Source organism: Mus musculus, chromosome 6, assembly GCF_000001635.26.
Source record: "Mus musculus strain C57BL/6J chromosome 6, GRCm38.p6 C57BL/6J".
NCBI lineage: Eukaryota > Metazoa > Chordata > Mammalia > Rodentia > Muridae > Mus > Mus musculus.
In genome coordinates, this window is record NC_000072.6 from 40,219,644 (window position 1) to 40,244,590 (window position 24,947).

General features: G+C 45.1%; 1 protein-coding gene across 2 annotated transcripts in view; it reads left to right on the forward strand.

Annotated features, from left to right (window-relative positions):
* Window positions 1-24,947, forward strand: part of Tmem178b (transmembrane protein 178B) — a 383,921-nt gene that overhangs the window by 348,414 nt on the left and 10,560 nt on the right. The window lies entirely within an intron of this gene.

The window sequence follows — 24,947 nt, forward strand, 5'->3', positions numbered from 1 at the left end:
GAATTCTCACCCAGCTAATCCCTCTCATCTTAATCACTACCCTAGTTGTTCATTTCTTCATTCAGTAAATGCTGAGTCCCCGCTATGTGCCACATACCACTTACTTGGGATACACTAGAGAAAGAGAGAAAGTCCACGAAGCTCACATTCTAGTTGGAAAGACAGAAAATTAAGTCGGTACCATAATTATAGAAAGCATGTTAGGTGATAGGAACTGTGGAGGAAGGTAGGAATGAGAAGGAGAGAGTGGTGAGACACTGCAGATGGGAGAGAGCATGCAAGGCCTGTTAGCAATGGTGGGGATGGGGTAGGGTCCTGCATGAAGGATGGCAGAAGGCTCTAAGATGTAAAAGAGGACCATTCCTTACAAAAAGACCCCAGTTGCAGAAAGCACTTGGAATGGTGATGTAACCATTGAGTCTGCAGACATTGAACATCAGGATGATTGTGACAGGTGCCGAGAGGGGAAGCGATGGAGGTGATGCCAAGCAGGTAGACAGATTATGAAAGGTCATGGTCAAAGGATTGATTTATTGAAGGGACACCAGTCTCTATTCTGCTCTCTCATATATCCATTGCACAAGCTACCCTGGGGCTTTTCACTGCGTGACATTATGAGTTTATTCTTCCCTGGCTACCTTCTGGGGTATGTACTGTTGGAGACTGCCAGTCCTAGTTTCAGTGAGGGTAGGGAGGATTGCATCCTTGCTGGGGTGACCAAATCAGGGTTATGGTGCTAAAAAGTGTGCTCTCAGAAGTCATTGCAGTGTGATATACCCCAGATGCTCCCTCTGCCCTACCAGGGACCCATTGCAAAATTGAAACCAATTGTACCGATATTGAATTAAAGAAATCACATCCACAAAGCCATCTGGTTTTCCAGCATTGTCCAGAGCATTCAAGCATCCTGTAACTAGAACAGAAGAACTTTTCTGTTTGTTTTAGAGCCTCTAGGATAGTGGTTCTCAACCCGTGGGTTTCGGCTCCTGTGGGAGGAAGAACAAACCTTTCACAGGGGCTACTTAAGATCATCAGAAAACACAGGTATTTACATTACAGTTCATAACAGCAGCAAAATTACAACTATGAAGTAGCCATAAAAATAATGTTATGGTTTTGGGTCACAACATGAGGAACTGCAGCCTTTGGAAGGTTGAGGAAATTTTCTGAAAACAGCTGTGTTCTCTCTCCTTCTTATAGCTCCCTTTCTCATAACACAGGCCAAGTATGCTGTCAGGATGACTGAATAAGTACAAAACTATGTGAGTCCTTTCCTTATACCCCAAGATGACCCACAAATGTTGAAAAGGCAGAGGAGAAGGCTGACTCAGTTGTGTGGCAAGAGAGAATTCCACCTCACACACTTTGCTTGGACATCAGAAGAAGTCAACTCAAAATAACTAGAATATTAGACTAAGCAATCTTTTCAGTGTGGTATTTGACTAATGCAGTGTAAGATTAATGACACCAACACTGAGTACGGATAAGGAAATGTCAGGATCGATGGGTACAGAAAGTGAGAATTTGGATCTGAGGGATTCAAAGACTCTTAGGGGCGCACCCCAACTGTGGATGCTTTGACTACAGCACTTGATGGGTCTTTGGGGGAAGTTCCTTTAGTGAATAATCAAATCATTTTTTTGGGTAGGATAGTTCCAGGAGTGGGCTAGCAAAATCATAGTCATAAAGACAGTGAGGCCTGATCTTGGCTCTCACCATCCAGAATGAGGGTGGGGTAGATGATTTTGTTATTGTTCTCATAGGGAATGGATAATTTCTCCACAGCTTGGTGCCTTCCCAGCTTACTTTCCTATACTAGCACAGAAATATCTGAGCTGTTGAATCGATATGGGCCAGCCTGGGACCAAGATGCCCTCAGGCCCCATCTCTCAGCACCAGACAGACTCCAGGCATAGAAATAATACCACCCCTGCATTGAACCTTGCTCCAGTTCTACAAAATGAACTCCCCATAGACAGGAGCATGGAATGAAAGACAGGCAGGGCAGTGGGAAGACCCTCCCCACTGCTGCGTGGTTGTTGAGAAAGAACAGGTTGCTCCATCCCCTCCCAATAGAACAGAAAGCCCCAGAATGCAGTGGAGGTGCCACAATGACAAGTTACCATGGAAACTTAGGAACTGTCTAAAGCAACTTCAAAAGACTCCCTTCCTGTTACTCTTCTGGCTGCTCCTACAGAGATGGACAAGTTCCAAGGAAAGGGAACCTGTCACCCAAGCTCTAGTCCTTAAAACAAATCATAAATCAAAGGAAAAGGATGGTTTCTGAAGTAAGTGGAGACCTTTTAGGCTCAAGAGCTGCTCCAAAGAAACAATGATATGGGGGGAACCGTTGTAAAGAAAGAGGTGTGTCCTCTCTCCGTTCTCCTGGGAATGGAAGTGTTGAGGGTAGGGGCAGATATGACAGTGTAGAAATTAAAAGACTATGAGAAGTGGTCCAACAGAGCCAGACTGGATCCACTACTCTCCTGTGGCTCCTTGCCATACATCCCTACTACTCTTGGGTGGCTAAGATGTATTGTGCATACCAAAGCCTGAAGGAAGAGACTGGACATCAGAATAACCAGATCAGAGTCCATCAAGCAAGCCCTGTGATAACTAAGGCACATTCCCACTATGCAGGTGGAATACTCTGAGTTTAATTTAGTGCTGCCTGCTCCCCATGCCACTGGAATTTAGAAAACTGGCTGAAACTAGGGAACTTGGGAACAAACCTAAAGGCAACCAATGCATTGGATAGCAAGGTACAGCTAGGGCTCAGAGCTATATCTGCACCTCACCTGTGGGTAAAGTGGATGTATCCTGGCAAGCCCAATCTGTTTAGAGGTTCATACTGTGCCAGTGCCTTGGAAGCCTAGGGGACAGTGATCTTGGAGATATTTTAGAAGCATGTCCCTGGAGGTCCAAGTAGATTCTGCTCTGGTGGACAAACATTTTTATACAACAGAACTCAGATTGCTAGGGTGGAGGAAACATTGCTCGTATTTTATTACCATGTCAAAAATAATTTAAAAATGAGTGTCTGCAAAGCTGATGTGCTTTGCTGACACCGGGGAGACCGCCCCACATCTAAGACACTTTCCTAGTTTTAGAGCAGGCTTATACCTCATAGCCTGATTTGGGGCTTGGAAAATGCATACTCTATCTACAGGCACTATCAAAAGGTCAAGGATATCCATGATGAGGCTAGGTAAAGGCAAGCATCCCTAGTTCAGTGGATCATTTGAAGCCATTTGGTGCTTGCTAGGTATCCAATAGACAACAAGCTATCAAGTTCTTCTCAATGCTGAGCACTGTAGAAGATGAAACTTCCTAATCTTGAAGTTGCTTCCAGTCTTGGAGAAGAACGAACACCTAGATTTAGTATGACAAACTAGCTGTTTTCATTTTCATTGCCAGTACCTTTAAATACAAAATTTAGAGAAAAATGATAATGAGGAGGAGGAGGAAAGAGAAGAGGAGGAGGAGGAGGAGGAGGAAAGCAAAGGAGAAGAAAGAAGACGAGGGTGGTGATGGTGGTAAGTAATTTTGGTTTCCTGAAGAGGTGCTGATCTCCTGGAGAGCATGGAGAGACGATGTATATGCCCTGGTGTCTTAGGGTTATATTTGCTGTGATCATGGCCAAAGCAACTCGGGGTGGGAGCAGTTATTTGTCTTGTACTTCCACATCACCATTTGTTATTGAAGGAAATCAAGAAAGAAACTCAAAAAAGGCAGGGACCTGGGATCAGCAGAGACCATGGAGGGATGCTGCTTACTGGCTTGCTTCTCCTAGCTTGCTCAGCCTGCTTTCTTATAGACCTCAAGACCATCAGCCCAGGGGTGGTCCTACCCATAATGGGCTGGGCTCACCCCATCAATCACTAATTAAGAAAATGCCCTACTTACTTGCCTGTAGCCTGATCTTATGGGGGCATTTTCTCAAGGCTCCACCCTCTCCCCTGGCTAGCCAGCACACCTAGGCAACATTTTACAGTTTGTAGAGCTTTAAAGGAGAGGAAAGGTCTCATCTGAACTCCAGCCTCATTCAGGAAGCACGGAGGGAAAAGTAGAAGAGAAGCGAATGCACTGGGTCAAAGGCAGACAGGGTTCAGAGTTCAGGCATCGTCCCGTCCCTTCTTCCTAGCAGCCTTTAAGGTCAGTGTTCCCACTTTGTACACCTACCCAGAGAGCCCTCAAAAGCAGCTTAGAATTGTACAGTCAACTAAGTGGCGGGGCCTTTAATGTCTTCATACTCCTTGGTCTTCTTGCTTCTGCGTTCCTAGCTGTTACAGGAGAAGAGGAAAGATACTGGGGGGAGAGTACATGGGATGAGGAAATGGACCTGAAGGCTTTACCAGCAGCCCAGACAATATAGAATCTCTGACATCTATGCACCAGGAAGGGTCTTGCTCCAGGCTCCCCAGCCAGAAGTGAGGTGTTGGTCTCTGGTGGGACATTCAAAGGAGAGTCCCTTCTACCACCAGAACATCACTAATAATATCAAGCCTCAATGTAGTGAAGGTCTCCTGGGGTGAGACTCTGACTTAAGATTCTCTAACCTTAGTCAGTCTTATCCCTCACATAGCTGCCTCCCCACCTTGTAAAACTTTATGTGCCTTGTAGGGTTGTTATGAGAATTAAATGCTTTGGCGTGTAAAATGCTTAGAACCTGCCTGTCATCTAGTGAGCCCTTCAGATGCTGGTGTTGAAGTGCTCACTTGGTCACCAACTCAAATCTTCTCTGCAGTTCTTGGCCCTTGCTGATAGTTTGGGGGCTTTACCCAAAGATACTGGAGTTATGGTTCAAACTCAAACTTACTTCACTTTGAAGTCTGAGCTTTTTTCAGTACGCAGTACTGTCTTACAAATAGTAATTAGCTTAGTTATTTAGGATCAGATTTGTGATCTTCAAATAGTTCATGACATAGCAGAGTAAGAGATGACAAACACCCCCTGCCCCGGATATATCACCCAGTATATACCGATATATACCAAGGCTGGTGTCCTTGAGATGGCACAATAAGAATTGGCCAAGTCTGTTCATGCTATATGCCTTAGACAGGAAAATGGGACTAGCTTAGGGCTCTATCTTTTCATATATTCTGAAACAGAACATGGTTAGAGTTCTTGAGTAAGCCCCACTTAACACCCAGCTTCTGTAATTCTGCCATGCACTCAGTGCCTCGCTTACAGTCCTGCCTCCATTTCCCTAGCAGAGGCCCTGCTTCTCCAGACACATGCTGCTTCTGTCTGTTCCACCTGCCACTTGCTTTTGGGACACCTCATCCTGGCTTTCCTAGTGTTTTCTGACTCCATCTCCCCTGAAACTTTTGCCTTCTGTGGCAACACACTGGGGTTTTCCACTTTTCTCTGTACTTTTTATTTTTTGTCTTAGCCCTTTGTTTTTCTGAGTGCGTGCGCGCACGCGCGCACACACACACAAAGACATAAAATACACACAACACACAATTCATATACATAAACACATAAAATATACATGACACACTCTTGTACCCCACACAATATCCATACAGAAACACATAAAATACATACAACATACACATAATACACACACACAAACACATAAAATACACATAACAGGGCTGGAGAGATGGCTCAGTGGTTAAGAGCACTGACTGCTCTTCCAGAGGTCCTGAGTTCAATTCCCAGCAACCACATGGTGGCTCACAACCATCTGTAGTGGGAATCACATGCCATCTTCTGGTGTGTCTGAAGACAGTGACAGTGTACTCACATACATGAAAGAATAAATCATATATATATATATATATATATATATATATATATATATATATCATACAATACATATACAGAAACACATAAAATACAAAGAGTACACAGACAACACACAAAATACATATACAAAAACACATAATATACATATAGTACACACACAACACACATGCACAATACAGACACAACACATACACAATACACACACAATACATGCATGCACACACACATACACACACACACACACACACTCACACACACACACACACGAGGGTAACTCTGGTGACTATGAAACAGTCCTCTGCGCGCAGGCCTCGTGCACTTCATTCCTACCCTGCTAGAATCCCAGGCATGCTTTCAAGTAGGCTTGTCTTTCTCTCTGCACAAATTACACAGTGCTCTTTGATTTTTAAACACATGAAAACACTTGGCTTACCTTAGTCACCCCATGCATGTGACCTCCCATTCTGTCCCTTCCCCCCAAGGAAAGCCACTCCTCCTTGACACCTGAAGACTCCGGCTGTTCCTCTGTCATTTTTCCTGGCCCCTTTTCACCTTCACCTTTCCATCAATTGTCAACATCTGCCATCGCTTTCCTCACAATGTTCATTTGCCTCCACTCCTCGAGCTCCATCTGGGCTGTTACTGAAACTGCAGTATTTCGGGAGTCATTTAGCTCTGGGTAGAAATCTCTACCCTCGCCCCAAGTTGGTTGCCAATCTCTGAGCCTGCGTTTCTCGTTTGTAAAACTGAGGTAGCACTTCCAACTCTGTTGGGATTATTGTGGAGATGAAATGAGATAATATATTGCAAAAGCACCCATCCCCCAAACAAGAATTTCATAAGTGCTCATTTCCCTACTTTGCACTGAATTCATCTCTTAAAACACACTGCTTTCCTAAAATATGCTAATTACATAGCATTTCTTGATGAAAAAAATTTTCCTGTGGCTTTCTTGTGTTTATGGAATAAAATTCAGTGTCCCCAGACTGGAGTTCTTGTGAGGAACAGTCTTGTGCTGTGTACTGTTAGCTGCATGTCCTGTGTCACGATTAAATAGACCACTTGGCATGACCTGACCTGGGCTTTCTTGCTCTGCATCTTGAAGCCCTGTGCCTTGCTTAGGCTCCTCATATGGTCAGCGTCTCTCAAACTCTTCACCTGAACTCAGAACCTTGGAAGGCGCTCACCTGCAAGTATTTGAGAGCACAGCTATCTGGTCATTTCCTACCACATGGGGGTGAAACCTATGAAGCGGGAGGGTACCCCTTCTTTGCTGGCTGATCTAATTATCATTTAATCATCCTTATTTTAAGCCTCACTGTGGTTTCAGATAGATTTGATTTGGGTTCTTTCTGTTAAAAATGACATAAATGAAAGTCAGTCATTACTTCTGACAGTTTTTTTTTCAAATCTTTGAACATTACTGTGTCTATAATTTCTCTGATTTTACAACCGAATTCAGCCCAATTACTATTACCTGGGTGGGGGGGGTACTTGTATGTTAGATATTGTGCCATTATCACACAGACACAATTGAAAACATGTATGTTTGGCCCCTGTCCTTACAGGACACTCAGGCAAACTGTGGGGGCAAGTGGGTTGGCACATGCTGAGAGCGACAGGTAGATGTTGCCATAGCAGAGAGGATTGTAAAAACACTGGGGGAGACTCAAGGGGCGCCCGTGTTGAGGCTGAAGGTGGACTCCAGGAAATGTGCCCATCCTCAGCCTCTTAGGCTAGACACATCCTTCTAGGGACGAAGCTGCCCTTTGGCCTGGACCTGGCAACCTTCCGGAAGTAAGAGCCTAGATCTTATTCACCCCACTGTCGGATTTCCCGTGTTATTAGTACATTTCTGCTTTGATATATCACCGTGTAACTAAAGTCTGTTGCGGATGAAGCAAAGATTCCTTCTTCTTAAAATATAGTGCTTAAGGAGCTTTATATAAAGCTGAAGTGCGAGTCTATGATATTTGAACCCACACTCCCCCATGTGGACCCCGGAAAGAAAGGAGTGCCAAGGCTGTGCCCTTCCAATGCTGCTCTGACAGAACCCAGCTGTACCTCCTCAGAGATGTTACCACACTCTTGGTTCTAATTTACTTAAAAATAACAGGTAATTAATTAAAATGCTCTCTGTGGCTCAGCTTTTAACATTAGCAGTTAAGCTCCGTGAAAATCACATTTCCCAGAAGCCTCTGGGAGCGGCTTCTTACGGCTCCCAACTTAGTATGGCTGAGAGCATTGCCGGGATGGTCTCTCCCCTCAGCCTTCTCATTTAAGACTCATGAATAGGAAAAGTCTCTACTCACCTCAGGAGGATTTGGACTAAAAGTCCATGCCTTTTCAAAGCTCTCCTCCCCACAGAAGAGATGAGTGCCTTCCCTGAGTAGCAAGCTTGTGAGGAGGTCAAGTTATGGGGCCCAGACACAAATCTCCCCCACCAATCCACTCCTCGGTGGCAAAGACTACCTTGGGAGCTTGCGTTTTTCTTTCATTTTCTGGCCTGAGTATGACTCGAGTTCTGGACGATACCTGTAGATACAAATGTCCTCTCGGACGAATCATTCTAAAATGGAAGCCTTGGAAGAGGTCTTAGTGAGCCTGGCTGTAGCCAGAGTCAAGCTGCAGTTGCCCACAGTTACACAGCTTTCTCCATAACAGCTAGTATGGTGCTCCAAGCTCCCAGCCCACCTCTCCTCTGTGCCATCTCCTCTCGTCACAGTTTGAAGGCAGAACAGGGATGGACAATGCCGAGGAGTGGATAAATATCACCCCTCGGAGGGTTTAGAGGAAAGCAGAACAAGGAAGCTTGCCAGGTAGAGGCCCGTTTCCAGCTAGCATGTTTGAAGGAGGGGTCCCCTCTGGGGGCTGAGGCATTCGAGGCTTCTGTGGGTTCTCAGCTGGCCACCCATTTCTACTACTCATTGGATTTAGTTTCTGGCCTGCTGAGAAGCTACAATGAAGGTTGTACTGCCCTGCCTTTAAATCGGTTTCTTTCTTAGCCTCTGTACCTTTCTCTTCTATCGAGCATCCTCCTTCCTTCCACCGGGAGGGAGTCATCTTTCCACCTGACTCAGGTAGTCAGAGATGTTAAGGGCAGTTGTGATGAGTTCCTTAGATCGGTAAAGAAACCAGTACAGATATGTGATTAAGTAGACTCCACGTCTAAAGGGCACCCTAGATCTATCTCTTCGGGTCACATGTGATAAAGACGGCCTTGGTCCCCTGCTCTCAGCAGCTAGTTGACAGTTTTGATTCTGAGACCACTGGGGGTTGTGGACTCTTGGGGTTGAGTTTCTCCGCTCCATCTGAACAGGCAGGGCACGTGAACACGAAGTAGCTGTGGTGACAGACAGCACAGCACGTGGGCTAAAGCACCTGTTTGGATACTCATCCTCCTGCCTTTAGTGATGTCACCTTGAGCAATCGATGGAAACCTCTCTGTGCCTCAGTTTCCCCGTCTAATCTCATAAAGTTCCTTGGAGAATTTAAGAGGCTGATATTTCTTTTTAATATTTATATAAAACAATACTTATAAATATATGTGTGTAGTATGTATATATATATGATATAAATATATATATAAACACAGTTTATCCATAATCAGCTGTATTTGTATTCAATAACTAACAGTGAAGATGTAAAAATAAATAATAAATCACTTGGATATAGATTACCTCCCAAAGAAAGGCCAAGGCCCACTTGTGTGTCCTGGGCAGATGGAAACATGACTGAGCCAGGTGGCAGACTTGGCTGATCCTCTGGCCACAACCCCAGCTTCTTCCTGCGCTAATTAACATGGCATTGGCTTGGATCAGATAGGACAAAAGCCAAAGAGTTTTCTTTCAGGAACCAATTTCTTCCAGACACTTAAACAGCTGGGCTCTATCCCTCCATGTTTCAAATCAAGGCAATTTGGAGCTGAGCCTCCTGTGCACATTGATATCAAATAATGACATCTACTGGTCTCGTCCACCATCCCTTCTGGGTATTCCAGAGGGTGAGAGAGGGTTATCTCTCCAGGAAGTTCATGTTGGACAGAATTAGTGATATCCAGACCTAGAGCAAGTCAGAGAATAGCCCCTCCTTAGCACAGTGCCTAGAGTTATAGGGACATTAAGGTAGAAATGTCCTTAAGACCTGGTCCTACCCCTCCCTGTGGTTGAGGGTAATATAGCCCAGAGAGGTGAAGTAACCATTCATTTTATGAGAAGGCTTGGAGCCAGCACCCAGGTTTTCTGATTCTTAGTGGAGAACTCAGTCCACTAAACCACACCCTTGTTCCTGTTGCAGTCCTATCAGGAAGCTGGTGCAGGTTGACCCAGCATACTCCTGGACCAGGAGAGCCATGTGACTACCAAACATGACTTTACATATAGTGATACAGCTTCATACACTTGGCTTCATGACAGCTCCCCTGGGGTACATTGTGGCTTTCTTTGCAAAAAAGTCTTGATGATACTTCAGATGAAGGGCCAGAGCAAGTAGGAGGTCACAGTGACATAGAAGATCTGCAGGAAGCTGTCATGTCAAGCATTGTTCCCCTTAAGAAACTTGGGTAGAATTGCCTTCTGTCCCAAGATGCCCAGTTAGCCTTATGGACCACTGTTATGAGAATGAGGAGAGAAGAGAAGCAGGCAGGAAGATGGCATGCTCTAAGTGGCTTTCCTCGTGGAAGCTCACGAATCACAGTTTGAGAATGTTCCTTTCCGCACAGCTGTAGCTGCCTGCCACTCCGCTCGGTTGAGAAGCCAGTTGGATCCCACTAATTCTCAGCTCTAAACCAAGGCCCAGATGGATAAGACGCTGCAAAGATTCACATGGAAAAATATGTGTTGCTACACTCTTCACTCGTTTCCTTTCCAGAACTCTTCTTCCCACTCCGTGTGGATGCTCATACCAGATCTCCCTTCACTGTGTAGGATATGTCCAAGATCAGGTGGGCAAAGCAGTCCAGGCCAGCGGTTGCTTCATCTGTAGCACTTGTGTTCCCAAATGAGCGTGGCAGAAGAAAATGGAATGGGTCGTTCTTAGCTCTTTCTGCAGTCAAATAGTTTGAGGCTCAATGCCAAAATCAAATATTTGTCAAGTGCTCGAGACCTTCAGATTAAGTAATGTAAAATTCCACGTAGAATTGCTTCATGAATAGGAAATTAATTTGCTGTATATATTAACATATTGATGATCAACATAGTATGTACATATTAATATATTCGTTGAATATATACTTATACATATACATATGGATACACATTTGTGTATAACCCCAAGAAATACAGAACTCATAGTGACTGAGGTTGGGATTCGATGACTGCTCCTGAATTCATCACTGAGTCCACAGTATGGCTTCCTCATGAGAAAGAGCAGTGGTGGTGTTTTAGCCAAAAAAAAAAAAAAAATGAAGGAGAATATATGAAATGCATTCATTGTTATCATTGAATAAGTAAGTATAGGTAATCATCAAGGCTCCCTCAATCTTCCAGAAGAACTTCAGGGTCAGATTCTCTGCGGCAGCACTTCTACACTCCTCACTTTGCATGGTTACTCCAACACTCTTTGTAATCCTGGAAACCTTGAAGCAGCACAAACACTCGTCAGGGGAAGCATGCTAAATGTGGCACTTATGGTGTAAGCTATTTTCTAGTTAAGATTTCATGGGTCTTGAAGATCCGGCTCAGTCTATAAAATGCCTCTTGCCCACCCTGCATGAGGACCTGAGTGTGCATCTCCACCAACCACATGAACACCAGGTGTGCTAGCGCACATCAATGGCCACAGTCCCTGAGAAGCAGAGACACATGGGTATCTGGAGCTGACTGGCCAGCCAGGCTAGCGAATCTGCAAGTTATAGGTTCAGTGAGACTCTGGGTCAAAACAGAGATGGAATGCGGTTGAGGAAGATACCCTACATCAACTTCTGGCCTCCACATGCATGTGCACATGTATATGCATTTACACGGTCGGGGGGGGGGGGGAGTAAGAGGGAGAGAGGGGGGAGGGGAAGAGAGTGAGAAAAGAAATTTAGATATGAACATTGAATGCTAGTAAAAGCTTGTTTAGTGGTTGAACCAAGGTGCAGAACAGTTAAGATAATTCTGTAGAGAATACAGAAGTTAGAATATCTGAAGCCTATCACTGTAGATAAGTGGTTGGGAGGAGCAGGAGCATCAAGCAAGAGGACTTGGGACATCTATTCAAATAGTATATAAATCCCTAAATGCATTTTAACTTTTCTCTCCGTCACTGTGTAATTGAGAAAAATGAGCTCAAAGTAAGATTTTGAAAAGGCCCCTGAGTCAAACTGTGTAACTCTTGTCAACATTTGTCCTAAGGCTGGTCCCTTTTTGTATTCCCGGTGAAGCCCACTGATAAGTCACACTTCACCGGACCCAGTGTTGACCCGTGACCCCTCAAGAGATGGTGACCCATAGGGATTCAAAGACAAATTCTTTTCCAAGAAAGTCAGTGGAGTTTAGGGTCCCTGATTTGGAAATAAGCACAGAATCTAGTGCCCTGAGTATAGTTCCCCTGGTTTCTGTTGAGAGCAGTTGCTCTGGGTTGGCATTTACCCTGGGCTGAGGCCACAGAGAATGAACTTGCTGACAGATAGAAACAGCCGCTGCAGTTCCTGCCTGCCCTCAAGAACCATTTTCCTCCCGCCTCACTAAAGGCTTTCCATTTCTAATATTATACCTTACATATAGAAAGCAATTTTAACTTCTCTAAGCTTTTTCACATGTATTATTATCGCTCTTCAAAATAATCCTGCGGAGAAGGTATTATTCTGATGCAGAATTTCTGAAAAACTAAAAAAAATGCTTCCTGAAACCCAAGGTACCAATTGAATCACAAGTAGGTATAGTTCAGGCATGGGTGTGTGAGTTCCTGCATGCACAACACACACACAGAGAGAGAGAGAGAGAGAGAGAGAGAGAGAGAGGAGAGAGGAGAGAGAGGAGAGAGGAGAGAGAGAAGAGAGGAGAGAGAGGAGAGAGAGGAGAGAGAGGAGAGAGAGGAGAGAGAGGAGAGAGAAGAGAGAGAGGAGAGAGAAGAGAGAGAGGAGAGAGAAGAGAGAGAGGAGAGAGAGGAGAGAGAGGAGAGAGGAGAGAGGAGAGAGGAGAGAGGAGAGAGAAGAGAGGAGAGAGAAGAGAGGAGAGAGGAGAGAAACTCCAACAGATGGAGATTCACAAACACCTCTGCAATAAAATCATGGTTTAAGTGGCATTCCAGAGACTAGGTGGATCAGGTACATATCCATTTCATTTTCCTCTTAAGTTTCAAGATCTACATTAAAAAAGTAAAATATAGAAATATATGAAATGAAAACTCCATAGGTTGAAACCCCCTTGTGTATAATCCAGGACACACCTCCACTACCTGGCCCTCGAAAACCTCAATCCAGCTGGACACAAACTAAACCCAGAGGCAGCTTCTAGGTGGTTGTTGAGTTGCCTGTTTGAGATAGTGGAAGCTTTTGGGGTTCAGAAGAACTGTGGGTTATCTTGTGTAAGGTGCACTGGAGGAAAAGCCCCTTAGGATGTAACTTCAGGGACTCTGGGTAGCAGATGGAAAGGTCTGAATCCTGGCAACGACCCTTCGACCTTGGCCATTTCTCATTGTAAGGAAATGCTCAGCTCATCCCTCTACCTTTGATCACCCCGCTAGATGTTTTCACAAGTGCTTAAAGGGTGACTTTAGTGTAAGTGCCACCAGGGCCAGCGAGTTTGTAACAGCATCTATGTATTTGGGCAGGTATGAGCACAGGCAACACAGGTGAGAGGGGGTTACAAGGAACTCAGCACTCCAACCAGTGATCCTTTCAAATGGGTACATTTTGTGTCTGTCCTAGCTATGGGATGGCCATCAAGTCTAGAAACAGGCATTTTTGGTGCACGCACATGTGTGTGAGTGTGTGTGTGTGTGTGTGTGTGTGTGTGTGTGTGTGCAGAGGCAGTCTGGATGGGCCAGTTATACAAACAAAATATTTTTTCAAAGCCACGTGGGACCTGGAGAAACAGATTAGCAGTTAAAAGTGCTTACTGCCCCTGCAGATTATCTAGGTTCGGTTCCCAGCACCCATGTGGCAGCCCACAAACACCTATAATTTCAGTTACAGAAAATCTGATTTGCAATTTGGGCTCTGCCAGTCCCAGCACACATGGTATATACGTGCATACATGCAGGAAAAAAACATGTATATACATCAAATAAAAATTTTTAGCCAGGTAGTGATGGCACACACCTTTAATCCCAGTCCTTGGGAGGCAGAGGCAGGTGGATTTCTGAGTTCGAGGACAGCCTGGTCTACAGAGTGAGTTCCAGGACAGCCAGGACTCCACAGAGAAACCCTGTCTCGAAAAACAAAACAAAACAAAACAAAAAATCAAAACAAGTGGCCAACTCTATTCTCTCTAGAATTGATGCCAGTCTATGAATGACCCAGTTATTATAGCTGCTTGACTTGGAATGCTGCACTACTGTAGCATAAACATGCTGGGATACAGAACAGCCTTGTAATATAAAGATATAGCCTCGGGAATAAAAAGAGAAATCCTGTCCTGGGTGTTTCTGGGTTCTGCTCCTGGCAGTGTCTCAGCCTGGACGATTTTCACGGCTTGCAGAAGAGGCAACGCAGGTCTCCTCTCCTTGCCGCACGCTCCCTTCCCAAACACGTCCAACATCTCTTGCCTCATCCCAGCAAGTCCCAAAGGCACCTTTGATGTAAAACCCTGTGACCTGCCTGTTGATGGCTGATGATGCAATGGTGTATAATTCAACCGTAATTTATATTCCTTGCAGGTCTGAGCATAGCTATAAAAGTGTTCTCGAGAGCTGAATGCTGCTGGGGCGTTTAATCTCAGGCAAGGAGGGATCCAGTGTTCCTCAGCTTCCCGGAATGAATGCTCAGTGCTGGAGGAGGGATCCTCCCTCCCCCCCCCCTTTGCTGATTTGCACCTCTAAAGTTTTAAAGATCAAATGGGGACTGAGGGGTGATCTTAGGGAACAGGCTGCCTCTCAGGCACCCCATCCTGCATGCCTACAAGGGCATTTCTGCAGCAGCAGAGGCCTTCTCCCTCACAGGAACAAGGGAAACAGGCCAGGGCTGGGGACACAAAGACGTCATCCCTCATTCCTGGGAGCAGAAAAATGTCACACAGATGGATCTTTAGCTCTAGAAAGCTGGAGAAATTACATGCCAGTGAGGTTTTGGGCACATCTTGGTCACACAAGAAATAGATATTTGGGGAAATGCCTGTGTACACAATATGTAACTGATCTGGATTCTTGTAAGAACCCTGGGCCTCGGTTTCCTAGGAGATGGCTTCTTGAATTAGTAAGAGCATTCCTGTTGCCTAGCCCAAGGCCTACATTTTGATGCTATTTCTCCACAGGGTCCATTGCTGTGGCATTACTGCCATGGCTTCTCTGAGCATCCTTAAGGGGTGTGGGACCACATGTGATCCCCTCCCTTTGCTCTGTAGGCTAACAGCAGCTAACACAGAGGCGACACCATTTTGTTGGCCTTATGCACCTACAATTCATGTTCAGAAGTGGCCTGAGTGAGGAGTTAACACTATGGTTGTGCCTGCCAGCTTGAAAAATGTTATATCATGCTTACTGACCATGGTCTTATCCCGCGGTACCGGGATGAGATGGAAGTATTATTGGGCTGCTGGCTAAGTGCTCTTGGTAACATTTCAGGGCAACAAAAGAGATACCTGTTCCAAAACAATGCAGTCTCCAGATGGGAATTTCTTAACATTGGCAACACATTCCACAGATCTGTGTTTCCGTGTTGTCCTGACTGAGGCATGGTACTTCCATGATGCAGTCACTACGGTCTGCCTCTTGCCTCCAGAGTAGATAACACTACCCTGAAAATTTCAGTAGAAAGTGTGGCTAGTCAGTCTGCTTAGGGCTTCTTGGTGTTGGTACAGAAAGTCTCACACCCTAGGTACTCCATCCTATAACTCCTAGGACATCTGGGACAGTTGGCCACACTGGAAATGTTGGCACCATTTTTCTATGGACTGGGTTTTTTTTTTTTAAAGATTTATTTATTATTATACATTTTACGGGTGTTTGTGAGCCACCACGTGGTTGCTGGGATTTGAACTCAGGACCTTTGGGAGAGCAGTCAGTAGTGCTCTTACCCGCTGAGCCATTTCGCCAGCCCCTGAACTGGGATTCTTGACTGGATTAAAAGCCAGATGGACACCAGTATCTTTCTCCCCCTCCCCCTTCTTGACTAAGACTATAGTAAGCCTAGCTGCCTTATATACCTTCTACCATGCCTACCCTGCTATGATGAACTGGGTGTCAAAACTATAAGCCCAAGTAAAACCTACCTTCCTTAGGTTGTTTTTGCCAGACATCCTTCTATAGCAACGAGGAATGTTAACTAATGCAGCTTCATATTGATTTTGTAGTCAGCAATAGGCCAGGTGCATGACACTGAAGCTAAAAGATCAGACTGAAACTGAGAAATTCCTTTCTCCTGTTCCCATACACTTTCGTGGTATTCTTGCAGCTACTATTGCATAATGATGCATTTCTCCAGATGTGCGTACGCTGTAAAGTGAAACGTATAACTTCCTCAAACTGAGTGCTTATTTGACTCATGATTCAGGAGGCTGCCAAGTCCAAAACTGTGGCACCAGCCTTTGGTGAGGCCTCCCTTTTCTGCATCACAGCAGGGTGGAAGACATCATCTGGCCAGAGCAAAGCTGCTTATTCAACTTACTTTTCCTCTTTCTTTTTAAAAATTGTTTTTAGACATTTTATATCTGTGTGTAGGAGGATTTTGCCTGCTTTCTATGTCTGTGCACCAAGTATTTGCAGTTCCCACAGCGACCACAAGAGGGCACCAGATCTGGGACTGGAGTTACAGAAAGTTCTGAGCTGCCGTGGATGCTGGATGCTGGGCATTGAACACCAGTCTGCTAGAAGAGTAACCAGGTGCTCTTAGCTGCTGCGCCATCTCTCCAGCCTCTTCTTTTCACGAGAACGCCACTTATCTGATTCTAATTACTCTTCCTGCAGCTCCACCTTTAAATATACTTACATACTAGTTTAGGGATTCCCTTTCCAGCAGTTGAGTTTTGGGTGAAAATGTGCGCACGATAGTGTAGGAGTAGCACTGAGCTCTCTGTTTTCCCAGAGGAACATGCCATGTTCCTGGGATGGGAGAGCTCAGTCATGTATTAGGGCAATTTCTGGCCAGAGAAGAGCAGTTTGTTGCCAGAGTGTGTGATGTAGTCCAAGAGGGAAAGCAGGAACCTGCAAGGTGAAAACAAGTGAAAGCTGACACACCTGGGAAGACTGCAGGAAATAGCTAGGAAAGCACACGAACATCTGGCTTCAGGGCAGCTTGGAAACCCAGAGGTATCTAAACAGGAGGAGGCTGTCAGCTAGCGAGAGAGAAAGCCCGATTCTAGATAAGGCAGCCAGAAACATTAACTGGAGATGGTAGTAATGGGAAGGAGGTGAAGGGGGAAACGGATTTGAAGTAAGAACAGGAGTTGGGAATTTGGGCAGGAAATTCTTCCAGAGGACTGATGTTCGATCCCCCAGCATCCACTTGGCAGCTCAGAACCTTCTGTAACTCCAGTCCTGGGAGATCTTGTGCCCTCTTCTGGCTGCTGTGGGAACTGCATATACTTGGTGCATAGACAAACACGCAGGCAACTCGCCCCCTCCCATATCCTCCTTTGCCCTTATTGGACTAAAGGGCATCATTTAGATCAACAGTTTTTGAACCCTGAACTAGATTGTCCTTTTGGTAGCCAGGCATTGACAGGGCTCAGAGACAGGAGCATGCAGCACAGGGTGGGTAGCTGCAAAGTGGCGTTAGATGTGTGCTTCCTGGAAGAACTCTGAGATAGACAAGAGAGGGAGTAGGCGCTGTGGGCGAGTCAGCCACGGTAGCACTCAGACATACCGCCAGTTGCTCTCCTGGGCTGTGGCTTCCTGCCTGCAGGTAGAGTTTACAAATAGGGGCATCAGACAGTATGGGTCTGCGGGTTGGCACCGTCTGCATGCCAGCAGGTCTTGTTAGTGTAAACTCTCAGCGTAGCTTCTTGGAATGGCACCATATCTGATTCTAACTGGACTCCTGAACTCTGAGCCCGGAGCAGCAAGAATCCTGGCACCAAGAGGCTAATTAGGTTTTATTTCTCATTCCTACCAGCTGGGACTGACTGGCTATGGCTGGCTGCCTAGAGACTGTGTTGAGAAGTCAGAGACTTCTTGCAGGGCCAGCAGGCAGGAGGGTTGAGACTGTGAGACATTTCTGCCAAATGTATGGGCTTGTCATTAATAGAGCAGCCATTGGACTTTGCTGTCTCAAGGATGGCCCATGCGGCGGCACACCTAAAGCATGTCGGTGGTCTTTAACTGGCGTTCGTCTTGGAATGCTTTCTCCCAGTGAAATTTGTCATGGAAACAGATCGAAGCAGAGCTCTTCTGCTCAAACAGAGGAGAAAGGTCTGGGTGTCTCTCACGCTTCTCCCCTCTTTCCTAGTGGCAGTTCTAAAAACATCTACACATGAAACTATTTGAAAACCATTAGAGCAGGTGCTACTTACATGAAGACAGGGACGAGATCTCTCTCTCTCTGTCTCTGTCTCTTTCTGTCTCTCTGGATGACATATGAATTGACAACCAGAAACTCAGGGCCATCTTGGGCAACAAATCCCATGCAAGGGCCCAATTGTGAAGCATGCTTCTCTAGTTTAAAATCACAGCACACTTTTTAGCATAGCTCAAATGTAGGACTGTGTGGTCAAAGCCAGACAATTACTCTGGTAGGTGAACAGAATCCACTTGGGATTCTCCTCATGGAGAAAAGAAGTCTAGGTTGCATTGCTAGATGCTGTTGAAGGTTTTTTAACAGGATAGACATAACATAATTTGGCTAGTTTTACGTTTTCATTGGTTCTTATATAGGGCAGAAGTAGAAGTCAAAATGCCAGTGGTCTATTATGGGAGTTGATATAACATGGAACCCAGGCTTGGGTGGTAGCATTGAGCACCTTACAGCTGAGAGGTGTATTGGGTATCTAGCACTTTGCTCTCTATTAGACATGAAGCCCCGGGACCAGGGTTCCTGACCAGGCTTGCCCCCTGCTTCCCCCGGAAACACTCCTCATCCAGTACCACCGTCTACATTGAAGTTGCTCTACCCACTCCACTCTGGGTGTTTACAATCCACTGGACCCTGCTACACCAAGTTCCCCAGAGAGGAAACATTTAGTCTCTGCTTCAGCTCTTTGATTTCTCAGAAGGAACCAAAGGCTCAGAACTGATGACAACAAGCCCAATTCCCTCAGTCCCCTGTCTGGTGTTATGTTTGCTTTATTCTTGGTTTTTCATTCATGCATGGCTTATATCTCCATTACATCATAAGTTGCTTTTTACTTTCATTTTAATTAAAGACCCTTTAGAGCAGGGGTCATATCTTATTCTCCCTTTTCTCTCATCAACATCTAGTACAGTAATTGGTCCAAACAAAAGACAAACAAATGTTGTTGATTGGCTGTTCTGGTTCTATGAAGCCCACTGCCCAGCAACTACCCCTACCCCACCCACCATGGCAAAGCCACTCCTTTCCCCAGGACTTGATGTTGCTTAGCAACCATGTAGACCCCATCCTCACCCTCTGCAGCTGCTGCCTGAATTTGTATTCGGCAGGCTACACTTGTAGGCACTAGGTATCAGCAGTGCAGAGAGAGCTCCACCCCAAAGGGAAGGGTGCATTGAGGGTGGGGACTTTGTCCTTCACTGTTTTGCTATAACCAATACTCGATTGCCATTGGAATCCCAATTGCCTTTCTTGACTCCCGGCTTGCCTCTCACTAAGTGCTCACAGGGAGTTGAAGGACAAAGTCTGCAGTATACTCTGTTTTTCCTTTAGAGTAAGTGGAATACAGACTCATTTCTGAGGTCTCCCATGTATGTCCTGGCATCTTTCTCCCACGGTGTGGATCTTCCCTCCCACAGCTTGTCTCCCAAAGTCCTTCATTTGTTTAGTGAAGAGGATGGTGAAGCCACTGAGGACGAATACCTCTGTTTTCTAAAGTTTTTATGAAGTCCTATGTGACCTCTGACACTGCCAGAGATTCAGTATGGAAGGTGCTGACCTGGTTTACATCTCCATCTCAGGATTCTCCGTCGCATGGTCGATCCATGATTCCTAGTGTCCAGAATGACCCAAAGGCAGGTCGGATTTGAACTTAACCCCACTGTGGGATGGTGCTTCATACTGTACTGTGTGTGCATAATATTATCAAAAACCCAATCTATCCTGCCTTAGTTACCTTCCTATTGCTTGATCAAGCACCATGACGGAGGCAACTTAGAGGAGGGAGGCTCTATTTGGGCTTCTGTTCCGAGAGGGATAAGAGACCATCACCATCACTGTGGGGAAGCCTGGCAGCAGGCAGGCATGACAGTGGGAACATTAAGATGAGAGCTCACATCTTAAAATGAAAACACAAGCAGAGGGAGTGACCTGGGAATGCCATGTGGCTTTTAAACCTTAAAGCCCACCCAGTGACATATTTGCTCCAGCGAGATCACACCTCCTAAACCTACCCAGACAGTGACACCAACTATACAAGCATACAAGCACCAGAGGGTAAGTGGGGAGAGGATTGTCACTGAAACCAACATATATCCTAAATCTACATGTTAACAAGTTCTACAAATTGCATACTAACTAATGAACTTACAGGTCAGCAACTGGAAGACTATCTGTAGTACTCAAGGCATAAGCAGGCAGCTTTGGTCTGTTAGAACTCAGATTGAATGACATTTATGTCGAGGTACATCCCTCTTTCCTCTGCTAATAAGCATGCAGTTCTGATCTGGAAAATCTGTATTGAGACTTCATCATCTTGAGAGCCATCAGAGGTCTCCTGGTCCTTAGGACCTTGGGATCGGTGAGCCACGGCACTTCATGACTTCAGCAGGTCTGGGGCTACTATTCTCATGAGTGAGGTGTATGTGTTCTGTTCCTGTTACCATGGACACAAATGTATTAACTCGAAGCCTGGCATACATATACATATGTGAACTGCAAATACATGTGCACACAGATATTGGTATAAGCATTAATAAGCACATAAACACACTTGCACACATATTTACCACATGACACATACCCATGTATTTTAGTTATGTCACTTGTATCCAAGTCATCCTGATACCTTACTTCCCATTTTCTCTACACATAATAATTTTTTACTGAAGAAAAAAGTTCACACACTATGTTCTGATCGCAGTTTCTCCCTAACTCCTCCCAGATCCTTCTACCTCCCCTCCCACCCAACTCCACACCCTTTCTTTCTCTCTATTTAGAAAACAAACAGGATAAAAAGAAAAATCACAAGAAACACACACACACACACACCTACCTGACCATTCTTGTAGTCATTGACTAATCTATTAACTAGGACATCTTGGCTCTGCTCCCACTTCCCCAGACTACCCCATGCCTCCTGTAATGACCTTGTTTTCTCTTAGCTGCCTCCTTACACACAGTCAATCCTCTGTACTTCTCAGTGGTCTTTGGGAGGAGCACAGATTGGAGTCCTTTGGGGTGCCTCTAAGCAGAGGGCAAGCTTCTCGACCCAGAGCCTGCATTCACAGAATGTTTGAGCTTGTGTGGGACTTTTCTCCCCAGCCACTCTTTGCCACATAAACAATTTCAGACCTTGGCCTTTATCCCCAGGTGAGAAATGAATAGATCAAAAGTATGAATGTTTTAACAATCATTTTCTGTTAAACAATAACAGCCTTCATTTTCCATAGAGCTATAGGATAGTCCATTTTTTCCAGTGCCCTTATTAGTTAAAATAGATTTTAAAAAAACAAATAAAACAAAACCACAAACAAAGAAAGAATAACAAAAGCAAGACAGAGGGTGAGAAGGTAGCTTGGTCAGTAAAATGCTCACTACATAAATGTGAGGACTGCATTCCACCCCAGAACTCAGGTATAAAAGCAGGCGTGGTCCTCACGCTTGTATGGGCAGCACTAGAGAAGGAGAGGAAGGCAGGTACCTTGGGCTCCCTGGCTGGATAACTTAGCACACTTAGCACACACAAGGTCAATGAAAGATGCTGCCTGAGATAAAGGCAAAGGTGAGGGCTGACACTTTGGAGGGTGGGAAAGAGGGAGGGGAGAAGGGAGGGAGGGAAGGAGAGAGAAAGAGATCCCAAAAATCTAAAACAAAACTTTGCTAACTTGATAGACTGTTCTATCACTGTTTATTGAATTTTCTTATTTACTTTCTTCCGTTTTTTTTTTTTAAAGATTGACTCCTATATTTTTATTATGTATGTGCATGGTGTGTGTGTGTGTGTGTGTGTGTGTGTGTGTGTGTGTGTGTGTGTGTGTGTGTATTTGGAGGATGTGGACATAAATGCTGTACCCTAGAGGGCTAGGATCCCCAAAACTGTAATTATAGGAAGTTGTGAGTTGCCATGTGGGTGATGGGAACCTAACTTGCATCCTCTGTGGTCTTAACTTTTGGGCCATTTCTCCAGCCCCTGTGCTTTGAATTTCCAACGCTTAGGTTATGGATAACATTGAACACATTTTATCTTCACTGCCTGGTTGTATTTCTTCTTCTGTGATCTGAACTTTGACTGACTTTATTTCTCCTTCAGTAGAACCCTTTCTCCTAACAACCACCAACAGATCATCCATTCTATCGGTGTCATGCATCAACAAGGCAGAAGGCAGAGCACAGCTGGAACTTTAGTGGACAAAAGTGGATAGGAAGGAGCCAGCTGCCTGATGCCAGTCTTCAATAGTACAATAGAGATGGAAACAGTGGCACACACATGTAATCCTAGCCACTCAGGAGTATTAAAGAAGTATTACAGAATTAAGACCAGATTGGGCTATAAAATAAGTTCAGGTCCAGCCTGGAAAACTTAGCATTAAAAAAAAAAAAAAAAAAGAAGGCTTGGAATATAGCTCAGTGGTAGAGTATTTTTTTTTTGTATGCACAAAGCCCTAAGTTAATATCTAGTGACCCCACCCCGCTCCCCCCAAAAGAAGTAAGAGCATGATAAGACTAATCTGTAGCTGTCTGAGATTGTAGCCTGCCTTTCCCATCTACTGCTGTGTGATGTCAGGCACATGATTTAATCCATTAGAGCCTCAATACCCTTGTCAGTAAGAGAAACAAAGATACAATCTATGTAACAGAACTGTTTTAAGAATTAAGGGCCATCCCCACCCCTCCCCCGACTGACTCTATCCACCCCTGATGAGGCCAGGGTAGGACAGTGGGAGAGAGTACTGGGAGAGACAACTGGATTGGGAAGGTGTTGTGGTATCTCTGGGCCTAGCTAGAAACTTAGGATAATGGAAACTCCCAAGAATCTATGAGTGTGACCCTAGCTAAGATCCCTAGCAATGGAGCCTGAATCATCCATCTCCTGTAACCAGGCAAGACTTCCAATGGAGGGAATGGGATATCAGCCTAGCCACAAAACCATAGGCCCACAATTTGTCCTGCTTCTAAGATATACAGGGGTAGAAGATGGAGCTAAATTTGAGGAAAAAGGCCAACTAATAAACTGGCCCTGAATGAGACACATACCATAAGAGGTAACCCACCCCTGACAGACACTATTTGTGATATTTTGCTACACTTGCAGACAGTAGCCAAGCATTAACTGTCATCATAGAGGGTTCACTCAGTACCTGATGGAAAATGATGCAGAGACCTACAGCCAAACATTAAGTGGAGCTTGGGGGAACCCTGTGGAAAAGGGGGAGAAAAGATTGAAGGAGCAAGAGGGGTCAAGGATATATCAAGACAACCTACAGAATCAACTAACCTGGGCTCATAGGGCTCATAGAGACTGAACTGCCAACCAGAGAGTGTGCATGAGACACACCTAGGCCCTCTGCATATAGGTAGCAGTTGTGCAGCTGGGTCTTCATGTGGGACTCCCTAAAGTGGGAGTAGGGGCTGTCTTTGTCTTCATTGCCTCCTTTTGGATCCCCTACCTGGGCTGCCTTGTCATAAGCCTCAATGGAAGAAGATGTGTTTAAATCTTACTGCAACCTGATATGCCAAGGCTGGTTGATATCCATGGGAGGAGAGGGGAAGGGGAGAGTGAGGTAAAAGGGGAGGGAAGGGAAGCTGGGAGGGAAGGGGAAGCCATGATTGGGATGGAAAGTAAATAACTTAATAAAAAAGGAAAGAATGAATGGAAGAAAGAAAGAAAGAAAGAAAGAAAGAAAGAAAGAAAGAAAGAAAGAAAGAAAGGCTAAGCATGTGACAGCCTCTGACGCACGGCACACTTAAAATTACAAGACTTTTAGTCATAGTCATTCTTTGACAATTTCATAGAGTATATTTTGATTGTACTCACCCCCACTTCTCCCCATCTCTCCTTCGAGCACCACCCCCTCACCTTTCACCCACTCCCAAGTTCGCGCATGCTTACTTACTTGCGCTCATTCTTCTCTATTTCTTGTTCACTCGTTGAAAACCACCAAGTCTTAATTCATACTGCCATGTACTCATGGATGTAAGTTATCAGCTGGTCAATGGACCACAGGCTACACCCTTAAAGAAAACAGACTCTCTTCCTCATTAGCTCCTCAGTTAGGTGTAGAAGGCAGTGAGGCTCTTCCCCTCTCCTGCTGGAATGTTGCCTGGCTGGGTCTGTGTAAATGACCAGTGTCAGTTTGTGAGTCCTAGCATGTCCAGAAGTTTCATCTGCTCCAGTCCTCTCTGAATTCTCTGGCTCTTAGATTCTTTCTTCCACACTGGGATGACAGCAATGTCCTGTCTGTGGCAGAGCAATCCACTGATGCTCTCTGTACTTTGATTAGTCGCACAACTCTTCTTAATTGTTAAGTATGACTGCAGCTACCATGGCCATTTAAATAGTCACAGACTTAGGAATTTTATTGTCTTTCTCTGTACTCCTTCCCTTGTTCTCCCGGAACCTTCTGGAAGACATACGGCATGATAGTAAAGGAACCAGAAGTTAGAAAGAAAGGTTTTGCAAAATGGAGAGCATATCACCTCTTATTTCCTCCCTTGATAGAAAGCTTAGCTGTCCTGCTTTTTCCATCGACCCTGGGCTTCTTTGGGTCAAATGAGTCATATGTGCAAGCAAACACTGAAGAAGCTCTTGCATGTACTCTAGCTA